This window comes from Myripristis murdjan, chromosome 18 (genome assembly GCF_902150065.1).
Source record: "Myripristis murdjan chromosome 18, fMyrMur1.1, whole genome shotgun sequence".
Classification (NCBI taxonomy): Eukaryota; Metazoa; Chordata; class Actinopteri; order Holocentriformes; family Holocentridae; genus Myripristis; species Myripristis murdjan.
In genome coordinates, this window is record NC_043997.1 from 11,612,359 (window position 1) to 11,629,367 (window position 17,009).

General features: G+C 43.1%; 1 protein-coding gene across 2 annotated transcripts in view; it reads left to right on the forward strand.

Annotated features, from left to right (window-relative positions):
- The window catches only part of pacs1 (phosphofurin acidic cluster sorting protein 1), a 73,348-nt gene that overhangs the window by 20,161 nt on the left and 36,178 nt on the right, over positions 1-17,009 (forward strand). The gene's annotated exons all lie outside the window — the stretch shown is intronic.

Sequence of the window (17,009 nt, forward strand, 5' to 3'; positions counted from 1 at the left end):
CCAGCTTTCCGTATGCATGTGCAAAGAAAAAAGTCTACACTAATGACCCATTTGGCTTTCCGTGTTGCTTCCTCTACTCCTGCAGACTGGCCAGACCTATGAGAATTTAATGTCTCATCAACTCTGTTTGAAGTCGTGCTCACTCTAGACCCTGCAGTCCCTTGTCATTGAGTCTCAGTGTGCAAACCTGTGTTGTTGCCTCAAGTGTGTGCACAATTTTGATGCAAGATGGGATTCTTGAGCATGGCAAATCTGAGATATCCTGCAACATTCTGGTCATGTAACGCACTCCTGGCCTTACTGCTCATTAGATCCTTGATATTCCCATGAACTGTTGGGGGGGGTTTCATTATTTTGTGCACCCCCCTGTATGCAAAAGGGAGAAAACTGAAAATTGTTACCAGTAGGACTGGGCAACAGTCGCACAGCAAAAGATGGAGAGAATGGAAAGACATGTTTAAGAGAGAGACAGAAGACAAAGCTGCAGGGGGCAGAACACACAGGACACACAGGAATTGGATAGAAAGCAATTCAGTGTCTGCGCTGGAAGAAGATAGGGAAACATAGATAGAGGAAAGAGGGGATGGAGATTGAACGGGAAGGAGATTTAAAAAAAAAAAAAAAAAAAAACGGAGAAAAAGTTCAGCCCTGCATACCAATAAGAAAGCTTGTTGGAGGGGGTAGGGTGGAAAACCACAAGAGTGGAGGGAGGAAGGCAAGAGGATGAGGAGGAGGGGGAATTGGATGTGGAGAGGCTGAAACGCTATCAGATGAGACAGACGGAGGGATGGAGAATTAAGCAATGCCAGAGGAGAAATGAGAAAGCCTCGATCGGGAGAGAAGGGCTAGGCAGGGGATGACAGAGAGAAAGGGAGGGGGAGACTGTCCTTTTTTTTTTTTTCCTCTTTGGCGGGCGGTTGTTGGTGGACAGCTTGTTACTGGGAGAGAGAAGAAACTAGAGAAATTGAAGAGCGAAGAGACAATGAGCCTGGAGCGCACACACACACACACACACACACACACAGTATTAACACACACACTTGCAGGAGCTCCTAATGCATTGTGTCACTGTGACCGCGACCCTGTAGTAATAGCCCGCCATCCCATGATGCAGGTGACAGACCATCATAATTGATTACAGATCTATTTAGACATTTACCAAAACATGCACACAATGTGAGGCTCGGGCGCAGGCAGGATTTATTAATAGATTAACTTTGCAAATGCTGCCTGTCACATGCATGCGCACACACACACCATGGAAATGGAAAATGTCACGGAGGAGGAGGAGGAACAGAGACTGGCAGATTGATGGTTGGCTTCATTTCACGTCTAATCTCCCAGAAGAGAATATTCTGGCAAAAAACAAATGTCTCTTTTATCATCCAGTGGAGCTATAGCCACACGCTCCGCCATAAACTCACGTACCCTGGTGCATTTAATTATAGCCCCTAACTTACAAAGCACTTCTCCTAGATTGCCATGAAAGCGCCTCTGTACTGAAACCAAAAAGCAGACGTGGACAGAAAGATTAGGACGAGAAGAGAGGAGAGCCACATCTCCGAGCGCCATTAGCTGATGAAAGATAGTTTTACCGTTTGTCTTTTGCTGTTATTGTTTACTGAAACGGCGGATTTGAAGATGAGTTTTGGATCTGTTATTGTCGTGGTTGTCTATGATTGGTCATGCAGGTCTGGAAAAAAAAAAAAAAAGAAGAAGACGAGAGGGCAGGAGGAGCAGGGACAGCGGCAGGCAGCCAAAAACAAGGGAGTCAGGCGGCCAACAACAGACATCGTGTACAAAGAGAAAGGCATTTGTCAGTAAAGTCAAAGACAGAAGGGAAAAATTAATAAAATAAATCCAGACAGTTAAATCTAAGGCTGGGCAATATGGGAAAAATCAAATATCACAATGTTTTCGGCTGAATACCGTCGATATTGATATTGTGACGATAATATATATAGCCTCATCAAAATATCGATATTAAATCCATCCATCATTCAGCTCTACATAAACCCCATTGTTTTAAATAGATGATAATGTCTTTGCTGATTTTTTTTTTTTTTCCTCCATCTAGTGTTCCTTGAAGAGCAGCAGACTTAGTCATAGATTTGGGGATGGATAGAGAGAGAGAGAGTCAGACAGAAGTGTGGATACAGACTGAGTTGTTGTATTGGCCCGTAGGGGGATAAACAAACAACAGACTGAGTGGATGTGCACTGCACATTAAAATTGAAATCCTACTTAGGATTCTCAACTTGTTCAAATCAAAACCTGCCTCCTGTAAATAACATAACTCATTTACAATTGCCAGTGTAAGATCGCATCCCTTTGTCTGTGCCAGCATGGGCTTTTGTTTGAGATCCGCTTTATTATCTTAACACAGGCCTGTCTGACAAACTCTTTACATCTGCATTTCTACTAAGATTCTTTCAAAAAAAAAAAAAAAACGTACTTATATCATTTTAATGCATCCGTAATTGAAACCCATACTAATGAGATGAAGGGTGCAGTTAGAGGGACTCACTGCACCAATTTAATTGCTGCCCACAGAAGACGAATTAACATAATTAACCCAACCGATCCCAACTAACCCTGTTAGAAACCCAAATATGATACCTACGGTGATATGATATGAACACCTCACTCCTCATTCTGTTCAGTGGGAATTGTTAAGGCCCCTGCGCAGTTTGTGTGCCAAAAATACTGAAAACCAAGCCAGTTTTGCTTTTCCATCTGACACGTTTCTCAGTGCTTTTGGTATTGGATGACTTTGGTGAAATTCTTATTTTTAATTCACATTTGAATAAAAGAACTGTCAAAATGCTGTCTGACTATCATAAAATTTAAAGTTGTTTTGAAAGGGAACAGAGGTAGATGTGCAGAGCAGCCCTCAGTTTAGACAGACAGACTTTATCGACACAAAAAGGACAGACAGACGGACTGTTTTCCTACTCTGGCTAAAGAGATACAGCTCTGATCAATACACTATATTAAAAGCTGCTGGATTAGTGTCCTGTCACTCTCCCACCTCTCTCTTTCTCTCTCTCTCTCTCTCTCTCTCTCTCTCTCTCTCTCTCTCTCTCTTTCTCTCGCCGAGTTAATAGTCAACTCCAGTCTGTGCACAGTCAAGCATACACACATATTGATTAGTCAAACTACAATTAGCTTGCTCTCTTTGTGTGTGTGTGTGTCCATTCACATTAACAAAGCATCTATCAGTAGGGCTACACAATTCATTAAAAAAAAAAGAGAGAAAACACAACAAACAAACAAACAAAAAAAAAAAAATCAAAGTATGGACTGCTTAAATTTCCAAATTACAATAGGCTTCCATTGCGTTATTAGGGGAGTTGGTGCACAACATGGACTTACAAATGTAGCTTTCTGGTGTGTGTACATATACATCACACTGGACATTATACCTTATGCATTATGCAAAAAAAATAACCTTTGATTTATTTTTTCAAACGCTGTGGTTACTAAGCAGCAACCTCCTCCTTTTCACTAACAATGTTGAAAAAAAATCTGTGTATAGCGAATTGCAAGTTATATCAGAATTGCAATATTTAGCAAAATATGTGTAGTTTAATTATTTATCAGTGTTGTGCAGCCCTAGTCACCAGCAGACAGTTTCTGTGCTTGGCAGCAGGAATAGATGCTGTGCTTGGTTGGCATCCCAGATGTTGGACAAACACTGATAAGATCCCAATCAGGGCCGACCTGCCCATCTATTACTGTGGGCGGATTTTGTGCCTATAGGCCAGTGCCTCTGCTGTGTGTGTGTGTGTGTGTGTGTGTGTGTGTGTAGCCTCAAACATCACAGCGCATCATTCAGTGGCTTCCCTACACCTCTGATTAATGACTCTGCTGTGCCACTGAGCCTTTTCAACAGGAAAATAGTGCACGTTTGTATTACTACACAACAAACTAAACACATTCTGCCCTTCGTGCTTAAACGCAGCCACCGAGTGTTTCATTGAGTGTTTTTCCCAGATTGCTGTTCTACACTGCCTCTTCATTCTCATGTTGTGGGAGCGTCTCGTGTATGTGGTACTTAAGTCGGTGCTGCACTACAATGAGAGGAGGAAGCCTCAGCCTCTCTGGAGTCCGCCCAGCTCTCCCTGTGTCTGACTGCCGATGTGACCAGCATGCTAATAATCTGCACCAACCAGGCTAGGGGGACATACAGCCTTTACACGCACACACACACACACACAGACACACACTCACATGCACGCTCGCACTGAGAGGGTGCACAGATCAAATGCACAGATATTCCTCCATCTCTCAATTTCACTCCGAACCCACCTCCAGACTTAAAACCTTAACACAACTCCCCCCTCCAGTCCCTCCAGAATGATCGATTTCCCAGACACCCAATACCATGTGTCATCCCTTCCCTCGCCAATCTGCAGGTCCCGCCCCCTCTAGCAGCCCATTGGCTGTCGTTACGCTGTCAGTATGGCTGTCAAGGATAAGAAGCAGAGCAGACTGCAGAGCTCCATGACTCATGTTGCTCTTCAGGCTGGTGCTGCTCCTATAGAGCGGTTTGCAACTAACACAACACACCATCTGGCGGCCATACTGGAAGTCACCGTCTCTCTGGCGACGGTGGCGCTTCACCATCTCGTCGTATTTCTTAACGTACCCCCTAGGCTTTCTCTACAGAAGTGAATACACATGGCTGTTTGTGCTGTGGTTTTCACTGGGCGTTAGCTGTTACGCCATTGAGTCATCGAATTTGTACTCTAGCTACCATTATCTGGAATATGGGTCAGTTTCATCCAAAATTCATCTAAACTCATGAGGAACTGAAAGAAATGAGTCAAATTTCACTCATATTGAAATATCAATGGCTTTTCTGTTATTCAGTGACTTAGAAAGATTTGACTTGATGTTCTTGTTGCCTTTTGCCGAGGGGAATCAAGTTATCTTGCAGGAATAGTTAAATGGTGCAGCAATATTTTTGATTTCACTTAACACAAGCGAGAATGTGTGTGCTAAGAAAAGGCTAGAAGGCTAGTAGAAGGTAACCAAGACAACGTCATTAACATAGCTAATAATGGCAAGACTGAACTCTCTCTCAGTAACTTTTTCTATTTTTTGTGTAGTTATTTTTTGAGTGGAGACTAGAGCTAAAGGCAAGATTATTTTCTGTATCAAATTACCGCATCTGTTCTTTTTCCTCTTCAGCATTTCTGAATTGACCTACATCCACCCTATAAATGTCTTTCATCTGCCTCTGTTTTTTTTTTTTTTTTTTTTTTTTTTGCCTAGTCATATTATATATTGTCCAACGCTGGCTAGCCAAACGGTTCAGGAGATGGAATCATTCATTGACGTCCTTGCCTCGGAGAGAGCGGTAACGACGACCTTCGCCGCCATGTTTGATGTTATTAAACAAAGTGGAAGCACATGCCAAAAGTCGCTGCTGCATCATCAGCCTTTATTGCATCTTTCTCTTTGTCGATTCGTCAACTTACCCACGGCCCGGCTGCATATCCATTGTAATATGTCGCTGGTAGAACTGCAACAATTAGTCAAATAATAGATTAGCCGCCAAGAATTAAATTAGTTGTCGCATTTTGATAATTTATTAATTGTTTTGAATCATTTTTAAGAACACAATGTCCACATTTTGTCTGGCTTCTTTAGTCTTCTATGACAATAAACATCTTTGGGTTGTGGGGACAAAACGAGACAATTGAAGACGTCACTTTGGACTGTTGGAAAATTCATTTTGTCCACAACGCAGATACACACTCGGAGGCTGCAGTCGGTGTTTAGATATAAACTGTCGTTTTTATCTTGGAAAATAAAAACCCACGATGATTTGGTGCTGCTCTGCGAAACTGTTGACATCTTCACAGGCTGTCTCCACTCAGCAGAGCTATTTTAAGGCTGTTGTTGTCAGTTCGGGTTCAGTGTGGCACTGAACCAAAGGCTTGTTATATTGGCTGCCTGCGAGGGTCCGCCCCCGTCCTCAGCGTTGTTGACTCCCTCTCCCCCCATTCTGTCTCTCTGGCTGCCACCGAATGTGTTCCTATGTATGCCTTTGATGTCACACACAAGTTAATGAGTACCAGCGTGTCCACCATCTCTCTGTATGTGTGTGTGTGTGTGTGCATTTTAGAGTGAACCAAAGGGTTGCGGATCCAATTGCTCTTTTTTTTCCTGTGTTTTTCCCTGATCCCTACGTCTTCAATAGGCTTATCGTTGATGTCTGCTTTGTGAGCATTTGTCACTTATATGCGCACACACACACTCACACACACACACACACACACACACACAAAGATCAAAGCTGAAAATATTATCAGTTGTTGCTTAAACTTGGTCATCTGAAGGAGGGTCAGTGGGTTTGCAGGTGAAGCTCTCCTTTGTGTGTGTGTGTGTGTGTGTGTGTGTGTGTGTGTGTGTGTGTGTGTTTGTGTGTGTGTATGTGTATGAGTGTAGGTTTGGCCATAAATCAGCCAGGATCACAGCAGTTTTAGTGACTCTGGAAAGCTGACAAATAAGTGGATGAAGGAAAAGATGACCGACTGGCTTCACTCCATATATTCACTTGAAGACACACACACACACACACACACACATACACACACACAAACACACTTGTGCCAACTAAATGCCACTGTGGTACTGTGTTGTCTGTGTTTTAATCAGTCCAATGCATATGTGAGATTGATTTGTTATGAAATGGCAGTTTATTTATTTATTTACCTATTTTGTACTTGTATATTCATACTTTCATGCTTAAAGTCACCAGAATGCTCTCAAAGTTGGCAAGAATTTTCAAAAATGGCTGAAATGTCCGTCCACCACAAATGACACGTCTTCCCCATGCATTAAGGCACCAGTTGTAATTGGTACAGCCATTTGCTAGCACATCAAAATATTGCCAAGAGCATTTCTTTGTTTATGCTTTTAGTTAAAAGAATGGAGTGTGGCCAACAGTTGCCAGCGCTGAAGAATAATAACATTTTATCTGGTAATAAGGAGCTCTTGAAAGGAAGAATTGGGCTTTTCTTCTCTTTCTTTGAGTGAGTTTATTCTAAGCGGACTAAGCGGGCAGAGACTCTCCTGTAATTTGCCTTTTACTTCAAAAATTAGCCTCAAATCCTCTTGACATCAGAATGAAAACAAAGGTTGTGTGAGTTTATTCTTGCAATCTTCCTATCGGCTGTAGAAATACAGGATGTGTACCCATCTGTGCGTGCGTGCGTGTGTGTGTGTGTGTGTGTGTGTGCGTGTGTGTGTGTGTGTGACGAGAAGCGTTTGTCCAGACGTGAGTCAGGGACAGACTAATTCATGTAATGGAATGATAATGAGTTGGAGGAGAGGAGCGGGGGAAGCTAATAAAGGAGGAGGGTAAGACTCTCACTCTGTTCCATCGCTGCCATTGATCACAATTACCGGGGTGGGGGGGCTGACGTTACCTAAGGGAGTGAGGGTGTGGGGGGGCTGACGTTACCTAAGGGGAGTGAGGGTGTGGGGGGGCTGCAGCTGTACCTGACGAAGAGGAGGAGGAGGAGGAGGAGGAGCAGGAGGAGAGAAATAACATAAGCTGTTGGAGGAGAGGAGATGGAGAAGATTTATGAAGTGGGGAATAAGAGACGGAGGTGGACAGGAGTTGCCACATTTGTTGCCATTTAATGAAGGGAGGAGATGAACAACTGACGACTGACTGGAAGACGGGAGGAGAAAAAAGATGAGGAGGAGAAGAAGAGTCATCAATACCTCGGAGAGGAGTGGAGGAGAGGGGGAAGGGGGAAAAGATGAGGAGGAGTAAAATAAGCAGAGTGGAGAGGGCTGGTGGATGTGGGCTAATAGGGGAGGGAGGAAGAAAGGGAGCGAGAGCATGAAAAGGACAAATAGATGAAGGAGAGGAAGGGCGGAGGGGGAGTGAGAACAGGAGGAGGGTTAAACGCCGAAGGACAAAAAGAAAGAAAGAGAAAAAAAAACAAGGGTACATGGTGTCAAGGGCAGGTGCAAAGACTGAAGTGTGTGTATGTGTGGCTCACTGTGTGTGTGTGTGTGTGTGTGTGTGTGTGTGTGTGTGTGTGTGCGCACACTGTGCGTGCATGTGTTCTCTTGTCCATGTCCTGTGTATTGAGTATGTAGCATGTTGAGTGTGTGACACAACAAGGTCACACACATGACGGACTGTTGTCAAGGGAACCGTAACCACCTGCCTCTCCTTAAAGGAAAATTCCACTCAAAAACACGTTACACTGCTTGAACACAGGGAATGGCGCCTTATAGTGCATCTCTAGTGGGGCTTCACCAGTAAACGTTTATTTATTAACATTGCAATATGAGATAATGATTTTGCACGGGACCGCCATAACTGACTTTGAATTCAACAACACCAATACTGTGTCCGTCACTCTCACACATGCCAAACTCAAGCAGATTCTGGCCAATCACATGGCACCTAACAACCTGGGCTCTGACTGGCCAGACCATGGAAATGTATATATATATATAATTTTTTTTTTCTTTTTATTGTCTGGGTCTATTTTAGTAATATGCTTAAACTTTAATATCTTTTTATCACATATTCAACAACATTATCACATATCACACATTTTCCTCGTATCATGTCGCCTGGGTTTCTGGTGCTGTTTTGTTGTAATTCTGGTTTTCCAAACGCCATGCTTATAGAAGAGAGGCTGCAGGCACAATAGAGCTTATAGGGAGAAATAAGTGAGCTCTCCCTATACAATAAAGGCCCTTGCTCATTTATTTTCAGGGTTTGGCACTGACACCTGACAGCTAATGCTTCCGTTTTAGGTTGTTGAACTTTTTTTTTTTTTTCTATGAAACACAACTGTAGCCATGTTAAAAATATCTTGCAGCGATGTCAGAGGATGTACTTTTTGGTCGTTATCTGCGGAATGACAAAAATACAACATCAAAAAGTCACCAGCAAGTCACCAGTCCAAGGTTTGAAACGGCGTTAATGTGATTTAGACTGGAATTTTCTTTTGAGGCCACAAGCATGCAATACACAGACACACACACAGACAAACTCAGGCGTAGACTCAGACACACACTCACTCACACACCTAATCTCACAAAAACGTGTGCAGCACATCTTTGGCATTTCGATGCCTAAAGTTCTCATCCATATTCATTTCCATCTTTTCTCTGCCCCGTGATAATGAGGGAAATTAAGGCAGTCTTTTGTATTGTTGACGAGCCTCCTGCTGCATTTCAAATTAATCCTGCAGCAAAAGTCAAGGATTCACTGAGACATGCGAAGCGGGAGATGTGGAGGACAGATATCGGGGTAAAAAGAACGGAGGCTTCAAATTGCACATCCCTCCTCTGCTTTGATACTCGAAAGGGTTGTGTGTGTGTGTGTGTGTGTGTGTGGCGACCGGGTTTTGTGTCTTTGCACTGTCTTTGTTTGACAGACGCTGGCCTTTCCAGTATGTCAGAGGTCAGTCTTCCCCCAGACGGTATTGAACCGTTTTCTACCTCTGTCAGCTCCTTCTCTTTCATCCTCCCATCCCTTCTTCCCCAAACAAATAAATAAACAAATATCTGTGTACCACTGGCTGCTGGGAAAACACAAGGTGTTACCAGCCAAAGGGGAATAAAACATTTATTTAGTGGTGGTGAGTCAGATATTGTTTGTATATGCGCATGCACACACACACACACACTCATGCAGAGGCAGACAGAGAGGTCTTCTCCCATCTGTCCCAAAGAGCCATGGGGATGCTCTCTGACAAATTGATGTACTCAAGAGCCCACTGAGGATGGTCTCACACACACACACAGCCACACACACAGAGCTATTTCTGCAGAGGAAGTGAGAGAGAATATTTATTTATTCATTTATTTATTTAGCACGTGTACAGTTGATGCAGTTGCCACCTCCAGATACTGTACTCCAGCATCTGGAGGTGGACCAGAGATGAGCGATGCCTCTGTGCAGACACACAAGGTCCTCCTTAGGCTCCTGTCTACATGTATATGGATGTTTTTTGAAACTTTTTCCCTACATTTTTGGGGAAAAACACTGCAGCGTTTTTGAAAATGGCTCTGTACACATGAGAACACACACTATCTTTGGTGTCTGAGCATTAACAGAGAAGCTGAGCAGACACCACAGTGCTTTGTTGACATTGTTCAGTTACAAATGTAATAAAAAAGGTTTAAAACATCCTGATAATGTCCAAACCCAGACAACAAAGTCAGAGGACAATAACAGAGGTGAGTTGTTCACGATGAGGTACGGCTCCTACATATAGCTACAAATCCTTGAAAATAATGTCTGCATTATTAGTATTTGCATACACTTTTCATGGTTTGTTTAAGTGCAAGTGCACAGTTCAAGTGAGAGTTTGGATAATCATAGGGAAACATTTCGGTGTCTCCTTAATCTGCTTTTTCTATAATTGGCCAAAATGTGAGGTTCTCCTGTTATTCTTTTCCATCAGGCATTGTAACACACTTCGTTCCCAGTTGTTCGTGTGAGAAAGGTGATTTTGTGGTCCTCTTTCCCCATTTTTTGTGTGCTATTCTACGTTCGATGGTCTAATGCGCTGGTATTTTGCTAAATGCTGTTGCATCGTATTCTTGTCTATTCGGTACTTCTCCATTTTATTGAGATTGATATAAAAAATAGTGATGACTGTAGGGAGCGGACAGGCAGACTAGGAGAGCGGGAAAACCTTGTGACAACTGAACCAGAGGGGAATGATTTGTGGCAGGCTGACTGTTTTGACCTTTTCCATGTGATGCCTCTCTTCTCCCAAGGTGACAAGTAACTGTGTCAGTGCAGGTTGGATCTACATTTTGAGCTTTTAGCTGATGCTTCTACCCAGAGGGGCTTAAAGTGAGTCTAACAGTAGAATAAGTTTCAATTCCTGGGTCTGGATATGATAACGGCATCTTAGTAAGAAGTTTAAGTTTCAAAGCCGCAGTGCCCTGACAGTTTTCATATGGGAGAAGTACAAGAAAAATCAGTGAAAACAGCTCAGGAGAGTGGTAGCTTTTCTGAGATTATAAATTAATAGTATTACTAAATGTTTTCTTTGTTTTTATGCCCATAGTCAGTGGTGCTTCTGCTGTTTTGACCATTGTCCCTTGTAAAAGAGATCCTTAATCCTTAACCTAAGGTCAGAACTGAAATACACTTCTTGTGACAGCAAGCAGATGTTGCCACTGAAGAGGTTCCACTTTTACCAACATCTACAGTACATATTGTGCAACAGTGCAAATCTGCTTAGCTATTTAGGTTCAGCTCAAGAGGAACTGTTTGCAAAATTCAAGTTTAGTTTGGCAGCTGTGTCTTGCAAGTAATGACCAGTAAGAAGCAGCTGGTTGGGAAATCAGTTGCGTGGTGTAAAACTGGACGGTCATCGTTTTAACCCACAGATCAAATGGGCTGATGTGGGTGGAGGGGAAATAACGAGCACTACTACCGCCTCCTTCAGCAGCCGCTGTTGATGTGCCTTTGAACAAGGCTGCTCTCAGGTGCACATTTGAGTAACTGTGAGAATGTGAGGCAAGATGCTGTTGAGAAATGACCAAGTGTGCCCGGTTCACCTCCCTCAAATGAGCAAATCTTCACACATATCAGGACCTGATGTAATGCTAGCCTGAGGGAGTGAATAACAGCCACAGTTATACCTATGACAAGTTATTTGAGTTTAGATTTATCACATGTGCCGGGGGTTTCAGCACAGTCCTGAAGCTATAACCTGCTGCCATGATGTCTGATCAAGTCCCCACTGCGGTCTTAAACGTTTACTGTTTTTCTGCTGTCATTCATTTTCTGCTGTCATTTTAGCAATACTACTATTCTCAATGATACTCCTTATCAGTTCAGTTCTTTATTGATGCTGTATTGGTTCTCTTTTTATGGGAGCATGAGGGGGCTGCGAGGTTAGCAAAGCAGTCAAGTTTTCTGGCATTCATCACAGACTTGAGTAAAATATATCCAAAGTTTAGAACGTATCCACACTACTCACAAAAAGTTAGGGATATTTGGCTTTTGGGTGAAATTTATGTAAAATGTAAAATGTTCACGCTACAGTGATATTATATCATGAAAGTAGGGCATTTAAATAGAAGCATACACTGGTGATTTCCTCATCTCAAACAATTTCTTGAAACAAAAGCCAACAACAGTGGTGGATATACCACAACAAAAAATGTCAGTGTCAATAACTTGTCATGTGCCCTTGAGCATCAATTACAGCTTGACAACGACGTCTCATGCTGTTCACAAGTCGACTTATTGCCTGCTGAGGCATGGCATCCCACTCTTCTTGAAGGGCGGCCCTCAGGACATTGAGGTTCTGGGGTACAGAGCTCCGAGCCTCTACACGGCGACTCAGCTGATCCTATAGGTTTTCTATGGGATTCAGGTCTGAGAAAGTGCAGGCCACTCCATTTGAGGTACCCCAGTCTCCAGCAGCCGTTCCCTAATGATACGACCTCGATGAGCTGGAGCATCAAACACCTGATGTGAATTTTGCCGTTAAGCTCCTTGTTAGAGAACAGCAACTTGTGCAAAAAGTACTGAAACATTGAACAGTTGGACATGTGCATTCAAAAGTTTACAGAAGGTCACATTAAGTTCACCTGTAAAGGTTATAATGCATTTTAGGTTCATCCTGAAATTTCACCCGAAAAGCCGAATATCCCTAACTTTTTGTGAGTAGTGTATCTGTGCTCTGTGTCTCTGCTCGTCTGACTGAGTGCAGTACTGGTGTTGATGTGTGTCTGTGAGACAGAGAGTGGCTGCTCAATTTGGTGCCTGCTCTGCCCAGTTTTTACTTAAGGCAGTTTTCCGACAGAATTAGGCAATTTGGCAGAAAATGCACTACCCCCCATTCGTTTTGAAAGGGTATAGTCCATCAGTGCTCAGCAGGGCGCAGGCAGTATGTGCCGCAGGGTGATCCAGAAAAACACAGCAGCCATCCAGCGAGAAGTTGGGCCAGATTCGACTTTTGCCAGAGGGCCACCTAATGTCACGCTCCTGTGGCCGAACTCGTAAGCCGGCGATCAGACCAAACGGGCACACAGTGGACAGACGTGCCATGTCATTTATGGTCATGTTGGTGTCTTTCCCCTCCTCTGCCGTTTTATGCTCCAACAGGATCATTTGACAACTACATTTGTTATGGTACTCTCGGTGCAATGAAAGCTTCGCGCCACCCCCAAAGTAAATTCTCCAGTGTGACGTTAGTGCGTGAATTCTGCAGCCACACCACACAAAATAGACAACGTCACTCTTCCTAGTGTGTTGTATTTATAACAGGAGATACGGACTGGGTGTGGATTAACTTGCCGTTCGGTCTTGATGCTGACCGAAGTCCTGACTTTGAGAAGCCCTGCGCTATTTCATATCTGAATCTACCCATGCTTCAGTTTCTCTCGGTCAGTCTGTCTTTCTCTCCCTCTCCCTGTCACCCCTTCACCTTCATCCATCTTCTCCCCACTTCCTTAATGGCTTACCTTGGAAGATCCTGTCCAGTCCCAGATCGACCCCTGGCACCTGGCCGCCTCCTCAGCCGCCTCCCCACCTTGATTCATTCCATCTAAATTCAGTCGGCGTAAGCAGAAGTTGCACTTAGCCGCCCTACTTATAGGTGGAAAAGATTGATTTGTTTTTATTGGGAGGTTTAGCCTCTCTTGACCTCTTTGATCCACATGGAAAGCCTTGGAGATTGAGAAGAACACGCTCACGCTCTTGTTGTTTTGTCTCTCAGTTTTTACTACGACTGCAGCGGCAGTGCGTCTTGGATTTAGATAAAGTTGGATGCAATTCAAAGGTGTGCTTCTTCACTTCATTTGGATGCTTGGCTGTTAGTGGTGAAATAAAGAGGGATGGAGTGGCAGGGGGCTACATTTGGAGCGAGGCCCAGCTGTAATGAGAGGGAGTTAAGGGTGGAGAGTTGGAGGCTGCTGTCAATGAGGGCATGAAGACGGGGTGGAGTGGTATATTTGTCTCTCTGTCAGTCCTCTCTGTGCCTTTAATCTTTGCAGTGGTCATTACAAGTAGCATTAGAAGGTGCGTGTGTGTGTGTGTGTGTGAGCACCTCTTCTTAGCTGTCATTATATAGACCCAGTCTTGTCTGGGCGATTGATCTAGGCTACTTCATGTCTTGTTTCTTTTCTTTGTGTTATTTTTCTCCTCTCATGATCACAGATTGTTGAAGAGACTGGATTGGGCTCCGTTTATCTGTCGATCACACAATTTTCTGAGCCTCATTTTGTCTGTTTTGGGTGTAACTTTGGGTAATGATAGGTTTTGACACTGTGGCCCAACATGTTTAATATAAACCCACCGATCTTGAATTCAAATGGAACAGACTTTCCTTTTCATGTGCATCGCTGCCATTGCAATGAATTGTTCTTGCTCAATGTCGTGGACGCTGTGGGGACAGATTTTAAGAACTTAAACCCAACTTTCACCTATAGTGGGGGACATCACCGTCGATATTGACTTTTCTTGTCTTGTCTTGTGTCCACACCTTCTTCTTCTCTAATTCTGTCCACTACTTATTGAGTTTCTTCTGCTTCTACTTCAGTCTGTTAGTGTTTCTGGTGTTTATTCATGTGTTTTATTTAGTCGTTCTTGGTTAAACGAAGACAACTCTGAAAAAGCTGCACTTCTGCTTTTTTTTTATACATCTAATGTCTGACAGTGCATCTCTCTCTCTCTCTCTCTCTCTCTACATCGGTGTCAGGCGCTGTCATCCCCGGGTCTGTATTCTGTCTGCTGACGTCTGCCTCAATTTTCTTCTCTCCGTCTCTCTCTCTTCTCTGTCAGTCTCCCTCTTCTTGCTTCTTTGTCAAACTGTCTTCATGTTTCTACCCTCTCTGTACTTATGGCTTTCTCTGCAACTACTCTTTTTTTTATTTAATGTTTCTTTTCCTTCTGTCAATTTCTTCTATCTTCACACCCTTTCATTTTCACTTTTTCTCTCTCTCTCTGGTCCTTTTGTCTGCCTGTCTGTCTCTGCCTCTATTTGCAGATCCTCCTTTGTTTATCTGTCATATTTTTCCTATCTCTATCTCTGTATTTTTCCTTTGTTTTCTCCCTCTTTCTTCTCTGGTCCCTCCAGCCAGCCCCGCCAGGTCTATTTTAGTGGTTTGCCGTCTGTCTCTAAAGCCCAGGAGATGAATTATTGAGTACACTGACCCCTGCACAGCTGCTGTTTGGGTGTGGTGTGTGTCTGTGTAGGTGGGTGTGTTGTATGCATCGATCAGTGCGTGTTTTGCAGGATTTTGAATGTGCATTTGTGTCTTTTTGTGCCTGTCTGTGTGAGTGTGCGTGAGCGCGCCTACGTGTTTCTATCATGTGTGGTTCTTTGCGAGATGGGTGATTTTGCGTCAGACATCCAAGTCCTAAATTGAGCTTTTATCGTTGCTCAATTTAAAGCTATCAGCTGAGTGAGTATGGCAGTGTGTGTGTGTGTGTGTGTAATATTAGTGCAAGTGCTCGCTTTAATTGGGAAAAAAAGATCCCTGACACCTGAACAAAAATAGCCATCAAACACATTTCAAGCCCACCATGGCCTGAATCCAAGCTTATGTAATGCCTATCATCAGATCAAATTGCAGCAGTAAATGCACATGCTCAAATATTAATCAAATGTTATTTCATGACATTGTTGCTTTTTATTTTTGATGGTACCGCGTAGAGAGACAGGCCAGATGGCGGAGAGGAGAGATGACATGAGAGCAAGGCTGCAAGGAGGTTTTGATGCACAGAATAAAGTGTCTTGATACAGAATTCATCTTGTCTTTTGATGGCTTGTGTGTCATTTCTCCTATCCATACCCTTAAGCATATTATTTTGTTATCTGCCAAACAAATTCCTCTTTTAGGGGACTGGTATTTTATTTTTGGTTTGTGAATCCAGCTGATGCTCTTATCTAGTGCATCCCAATTACATTCAGAGTCAAAGGGCCACTTTGACAGGACTAATGTCTGTTCTGGGCATCACCTGTGACCTTTCAGAGTCTGCAGTCACATTGAGGGCAACTTGCCCACTGAGCACATAGCACATCCATGACATGCTACATCTATGCTGTACCTTTCCTATAGCCCTGTTTCTTTTGGCTATGTACATCTCATTTTTAAACCAAGCCATAAACAAATTATGTCATATTGATGTAACAAATAAACATCTGTTGTTATGAAGTTTAAAGGCAGATTATGCCGTTTCAAAGGGAACGCTACCCCTCCTGTTGAGTTCAGGGCAACTCTTTGACCCCATCATGACCCAAAATATAAGGGCATTTCGCTCTGCTGTTTGTGTTTTTGTGTACTTTTGACATCAGAATATCAGAAACAAGACAGGCATTTACAAGTGGTGCATTAATTCTATGGGTTATTAGTCTTGGCATGAACCTGAGGGGTTTTATCCTTCGTCAGCTTCATCCTTAACATTAGTAAACAGAAGTGGTGTGGCCTCCCATTTCAAACTGCACAGTCTGCCTTTAAGCACCAGAGAAGTTCACAGGTTATGCTCATTCTTTTTGACATATATTTCAGACGTCTCAGACATAGATGTCTACTGAACTTTCACTTTAAACCCTATGTATTACAGTCTTAGCCTTGATGTCTGTAGCCAGTCAGACCTCTTTAAATGTTTAATCAACATAAAATTGTTCAGTGGGTTTTGGCTGGATGTTTACTTTGATCAATTATGGGTGGCCTGAGATTCTCTTGTTTTATCTATGCAGTGATCGGCAACTACAAAGTTTTGAACAGTCAAAGTCATGGATTTTTCTCTGCTTTGGTATCGCCTTTATAACTTGCAGGAACGTACACAAGACAGGGTCAGTGAGGCTGGCAACTTAGCATTTCAATGCACATTGCACTGAATTTTGATTTTATTAGCTAGCAAGACAACTTTTGCCAGTAATTACCAGTGGAGTCGGACAGCAGTGGTGTTTTCACCCCATCCTGTGTGTCTGTTCTCTTTTTTTTTTGTTTTTTGCTTTTTTGCTTTTTTTTCCAATATCTCC